This window comes from Sus scrofa, chromosome 9, assembly GCF_000003025.6.
Source record: "Sus scrofa isolate TJ Tabasco breed Duroc chromosome 9, Sscrofa11.1, whole genome shotgun sequence".
Lineage (NCBI taxonomy): Eukaryota > Metazoa > Chordata > Mammalia > Artiodactyla > Suidae > Sus > Sus scrofa.
In genome coordinates, this window is record NC_010451.4 from 13,904,655 (window position 1) to 13,911,076 (window position 6,422).

Below are 6,422 nucleotides of genomic sequence, written 5' to 3' on the forward strand. Positions count from 1 at the left end.
GCGATGTTGAGCATTTTTTCATGTGTTTGTTGGCCATCTGTATATCTTCCTTGGAGAAATGTCTATTCAGGTCTTTTGCCCATTTTTCCATTGATTGATTGGTTTTTTTGCTGTTGAGTTGTATAAGTTGCTTGTATATTCTAGAGATTAAGCCCTTGTCAGTTGCATCATTTGAAACTATTTTCTCCCATTCTGTAAGTTGTCTTTTTGTTTTCTTTTGGGTTTCCTTTGCTGTGCAAAAGCTTTTCAGTTTGATGAGGTCCCATGGGTTTATTTTTGCTCTAGTTTCTATTGCTTTGGGAGACTGACCTGAGAAAATATTCATGATGTTGATGTCAGAGAGTGTTTTGCCTATGTTTTCTTCTAGGAGTTTGATGGTGTCCTGTCGTATATTTAAGTCTTTCAGCCATTTGGAGTTTATTTTTGTGCATGGTGTGAGGGTGTGTTCTAGTTTCATTGCTTTGCATACAGCTGTCCAGGTTTCCCAGCAATGCTTGCTGAATAGACTTTCCTTTTCCCATTTGATGTTCTTGCCTCCCTTGTCAAAGATTAATTGACCATAGGTGTCAGGGTTTATTTCCGGATTCTCTATTCTGTTCCATTGGTCTGTCTGTCTGTTTTGATACCAGTACCACACTGTTTTGATGACTGTGGCTTTGTAGTATTTCTTGAAGTCTGGGAGAGTTATGCCTCCTGCTTGGTTTTTGTTTCTCAGGATTGCTTTGGCGATTCTGGGTCTTTTGTTGTTCCATATAAATGTTTGGATTGTTTGTTCTAGTTCTGTGAAAAATGTCATGGGTAATTTGATAGGGATTGCATTGAATCTGTAGATTGCTTTGGGTAGGATGGCCATTTTCACAATATTGATTTTTCCAATCCAGGAACATGGAATATCTTTCCATTTTTTTACATCTTCTTTGATTTCTTTGATTAAGGTTTTATAGTTTTCGGCATATAGGTCCTTTACCTCTTTGGTTAGGTGTATTCCGAGGTATTTGATTTTGTGAGGTACAATTTTAAAAGGTATCGTATTTTTGTACTCCTTTTCTAATGCTTCATTGCTGGTATACAGAAATGCAACTGACTTCTGAATGTTAATCTTATATCCTGCCACTTTGCTGAATTTATTAATCAGTTCAAGGAGTTTTGGGGTTGAGTCCTTAGGGTTTTCTAGGTATAGAATCATGTCATCTGCATACAGTGACAGTTTGATCTCTTCTCTTCCTCTATGGATGCCTTTGATTTCTTTTGTTTGTCTAATTGCTGTGGCTAAGACTTCCAAAACTATGTTGAAGAGCAGTGGTGAGAGTGGGCATCCCTGTCTTGTTCCAGATTTGAGTGAGAAGGCTTTCAGTTTTTCCCCATTGAGGATTATATTTGCTGTGGGTTTATCATAAATGGCTTTGATTATATTCAGGAATGTTCCCTCTATACCCACTTTGGCGAGGGTCTTGATCATGAATGGATGTTGAACTTTGTCAAATGCTTTTTCTGCATCTATTGAGATGATCATATGATTTTTGACTTTTTTTTTGTTAATGTGGTGTATGATGTTGATTGATTTGCGTATGTTGAACCATCCTTGTGAACCTGGGATGAACCCAACCTGGTCATGGTGTATAATTTTTTTCGTATGTTGTTGGATTCGGTTGGCTAAGATTTTGTTGAGAAGTTTTGCATCTATATTCATCAATGATATTGGGCGATAGTTTTCTTTTTTGGTGGTATCTCTGCCTGGTTTTGGAATGAGGGTGATGGTGGCCTCATAGAATGTCTTTGGGAGTATTCCTTCTTCTTCAACCTTTTGAAAGAGTTTAAGGAGGATGGGCACCAATTCCTCTTTATATGTTTGATAGAATTCACCTGTGAAGCCATCTGGTCCTGGGCTTTTATTTGTAGGGAGTGATTTTATGACCTCTTCAATTTCATTTCTAGTGATTGGTCTGTTCAGTTGGTCTGTTTCTGCTTGATTCAGTTTTGGCAGGCTGTAAGATTCTAGAAAATTGTCCATTTCTTCCAGATTGTCAAACTTATTGCCATATAGTTGTTCATAGTATTCTCTTATGGTTTTTTGTATTTCTGCTGTATCCGTTGTGATTTCTCCTTTTTCATTTATAATTTTGGTGATTTGGGTTCTTTCTCTCCTCTTTTTAGTGAGTCTGGCCAGGGGTTTATCAATTTTGTTCACCTTTTCAAAGAACCAGCTCTTGGTTTTATTAATTTTCTCTATTGTTTTTTGAGTCTCTATTTTATTGATTTCTTCTTTGATCTTTACAATTTCCTTCCTTCTGCTGACTTTAGGACTTCTTTGTTCTTCTTTTTCTAATTCATTTAGGTGGAGGGTTAAGTTGTCAATTTGGGATCTTTCTTCTTTTTTGAGAAAGGCCTGGATTGCTATAAATTTCCCTCTGAGCACTGCTTTCGCAGCATCCCATAGATTTTGAGAGGTTGTGTCTTCATTATCATTTGTTTCAAGATAGTTTTTAATTTCCTTCTTGATTTCCTCATTGACCCATTGGTTTTTTAGTAACATGTTGTTTAGTCTCCATGGAGTAGGTTTTTTCTCTTTCCTTTTCCCATGGTTGATTTCTAATTTCATGGCATTGTGGTCAGAGAAGATACTTGAGATAATTTCTATGCTCCTAAATTTATTGAGATTCGCTTTATGTCCCAATATGTGGTCGATTCTTGAGAATGTTCCATGAGCATTTGAGAAGAATGTGTATTCTGATTTTTTTGGATGTAGTGTCCTGAAGATATCAATTAAGTCTAACTTTTCTATTGTTTCCTTTAGGATCTCTGTTGCTTTATTGGTTTTCTGTCTAGAGGATCTGTCCATTGATGTGAGGGGGGTATTTAGGTCTCCTACTATGATTGTATTCTCATCAATATCTCCCTTTATGTCTGTTAATATTTGTTGTATGTATCTGGGTGCTCCTATGTTTGGGGCATATATGTTGATGATAGTAACATCCTCTCCTTGGATGGATCCCTTAATCATTAAATAGTGTCCTTCTTTGTCTTTCTTTATGTCTTTTGTTTTAAAGTCTATTTTGTCTGATATGAGCGTTGCAACTCCTGCTTTTCTGTCATGTCTATTGGCATGAAATACTTTTCCCCAGCCTTTCACTTTCAATCTATATGTATCTTTTGTCCTAAGGTGAGTTTCTTGTAGGCAGCATATTGAAGGTTTTTGCCGTTTTATCCTTGACTAGGAATTTAATGGAGCCTGAACATTTCTCTCTGAGTGTATATTTTTACAGGGAACCCTAAAGCATCCAACCCCCAAATCTCAAAAATAGGCAGCATTGAGCTCCTTGCACCTTGGTCTCCTTTTGAGTCCTTGGAGATATGATGTGTGAAATCTGCACCCATTATCTTTTCAGTCAGCCTTCTAATTGCTCCTTTTCAAGGTGACACTGTCAGGATGTCACGGTGGAAAATCTGAGATGACTGAAGGAACTTGTCCCCCTTCCCATGTCCAGGCAGTCTCCAAGGTCTATTGACCATGCCTCCGGGAACTTCTCCCTTTCTCTCCTTCTCTATCGCCACTGCCCACACTCAGGCTGTTATCTGCTCTTCCCTGGACCAGTGCAATTCATTCTGGTTTCACTGCCTCCAGTCTTAAATGCCTTAGCTTGCTCTTTTTCCATCTGCCAAATAGCTGTCACCACCATCTTTCAAAGCCACAAATGGAGGTGCTATTGCTCTGTTTAAGCTCCCCAGCAATGCCTCATCACCTGCTGGAAAACATCTCATCCACTGAGGATGACCTGTAGGGCCTTAGGTAACCTGCATCTGCATCCTTCCACCTTTCCCTGGCTTGGCCCACCTCTCCCTGCCCTGCCTCTCACCCCACACTCCAGGGACCCAGAACTGGTTCTTGTCATCTACTCTCTGGTACTCGCCCTTCTCCTCTTTCTTTATACTGATTCCTATGCCTGGAAAAGCTCTTCCCTTCTCTCTTTTCACCTGGCTAACTCTTACACAAGCTCTACAACAGTTTATCTGTCACCTCCTCTGTGAAGCCTCCTGGATTTCTCTGACTTGTGTCATGAATCCCTCGAGAGAAGTACTTAACGACTTTGTATTGAGACAACCTTCAGCGAGTGCTTCCTTGGCAGACTGTGAATGTGTTCCTTGAGGGTAGGAAAAGTAGCTTTGCTTGCCCTGTAACTCTAGGACCTGGCTCAAGCGGCGCTTACATATGCTCTGTTAGAGTCTGCTACCTAGTAGCTGCTCAAGAATTGCCAATTTTCTTCCTCATTCCTTGGAGTACTAGTTCCCCCATCTGTACACTGCATGTTCCCCCATCTGTAAACTGCATATGAAGTCACTTATCTCACCTAGCTCCATGCATTGCTTTGAGGTTCTAATGAGCCACTGGCTATAAATGTGTGAGTTAAACTGGTACGTATTTCCTAGCATTAATTTTTTATGTCATTTCTCCTCTTCGGCACCTCCATCTAACTCTCCAAACTAGCCCCTGCCCCCATCAGCAGCTCTGATCAAAGGAAATATTTCAGATGCCCCCTGATAAACCAAATGCCATAAATCGAACCAAAGCGGAATACCAACTGAAGTGGACCCTGACTAATCTAGGCTGTTGACTTATGTTCTGAGGTTATTCAATGTTTCCCTTATTTCCCTTCAAACCATATAGATGCCCAGACTTGTGACAGCTGCTCCTTCTTTTGTCTCCCATTTCACCTCTCACTTCCCCTTTCATGGGCTCTCTTGTATTCTGAGCAAATGATAGCTAGCATTGTTAATGACAGCTGACATTAGCGTTTACTATGTGCCACATGTTAAACTGAATGGATTGACTCATTTAGTTTTCCCCCAAGACCTTGGAGGTGGGTCCAGTGTTCACCATTTACAGATGAGGAGACTTGGGAATGGCTGTATCACTTGCTCAGTAGCTCTCAGCTGGTCACAGGTAGAAGTGGGTCCCGAAGCTGCACCCTTGACCTTCACCCTCCACCACCTCTCCAGGCTATATATCAAGTTCTCCCTGTGGACTGAGGTTTCTTGGATGACAGTGGCTTAGTCTGGTGGTATACCCTTGCCCCTCCAGACTTCCCGAAAACATTTCTCTGAAATGGAAATACTCCTTTTGGAAGAACTGCAGTGTCAGGGAATAAGTTCCATGGAGACAGAAGATCTAGATTAAAAATTCAGATTAGCAATCCTTTGAAAGATCCAGATTAAAAATTCAGATTAGAAATCCTTCACAGCATTAAAAGTGAGCTTCAGTTCCCACTTCTGGGAGATGGGAAGAAGAAATAATTGACCTCATAGATCTGCTGGGAAACTGAAAGAGACAGTGCAAGACTCAGGCAATGCCTGAGTCTGAGGGGATGCTCAGAAATACTAATTTGAGCCTCTCAGAGTTTCATTTTTGCCCCTAATGAAAGTGTCTTTTCTACGTTAATTGTGTTAAAGCTTGACATCAGCTTGTGTGTGTGTGTGTATGTGTGTGTGTGTGTGTGTGTGTGTGTGTGTGTGTGTGTGTGTGTATGAGAGGAAGGGAGTTGGGGAGAGAGCAAGAGAGAGATTTCCACTTCCACTTTATAGAGGAGGAAACTGAAGCACAGAAAAAGGATGATTATGACCCCTGAGGAGCAAGAGCCCCTGATTGGAGAAGCAAGTTACTCTTGTTCTTCGGGAATGCCTCGGATCACTTAGGAACTCACTGCCATTGCCAGGCTAACTCTAAGTCTACTTGGATGACTATCACTCTCTTTGCTCTGTGCAGAGTCTGCTGAAATAACTGTAAATGATTCTGTGGCATCACGTTTCTCCAAAGTGCCCCAACCAAGGCTGTAAGACGTTGCAAGTAACCAGGTAGAGTTGGGTCTTTGATGTGAAGGGACCCTAGGAGGAATCTCTTTGATTTCATTCTGCCGTCCTTTAGTTTGTTTGTTTGTTCATTTTATCCAGAGAGCTGTACCTTAAATGCCTTTGGCCATGAGAGTACCAACTGTGTCATGCAGGACTGAGTGGCCGTGACAGAGCTCAGATAGGAAAGTGCTGGTGGCTGGTTCTTAGCCTCAAGGAGGTCCTGGAAGGCTAGTGGAGGACACATTGCAGTCAGGATTCCAGAAGGGTGACATAGAATTCCCCAGGATGCACACTAGGTATGATGTTCTGGCTGGAGGTATCAGGAAGTGGACTTGGAGCTGGTCCTTGAAGGGTCTGTTCTAGTTTGCCAGGAGGGAAAAATGGGGGAAGGTAGTTTTGGTGGAAGGATGTGTGGACAAAAGCCACCTGCCATAAAGGTCTACAGCAAGGAATCAGCTCTCTTTGGGGAAGTGGTCAGGTCAAGCCTGCACTATATTTTGAATCTACAAAGCAACAGGTAGGTCAGTGTTTCCCCCCCCAACCAGGGGAACACTGTGCCCATAGGTCCACCCCTTCCC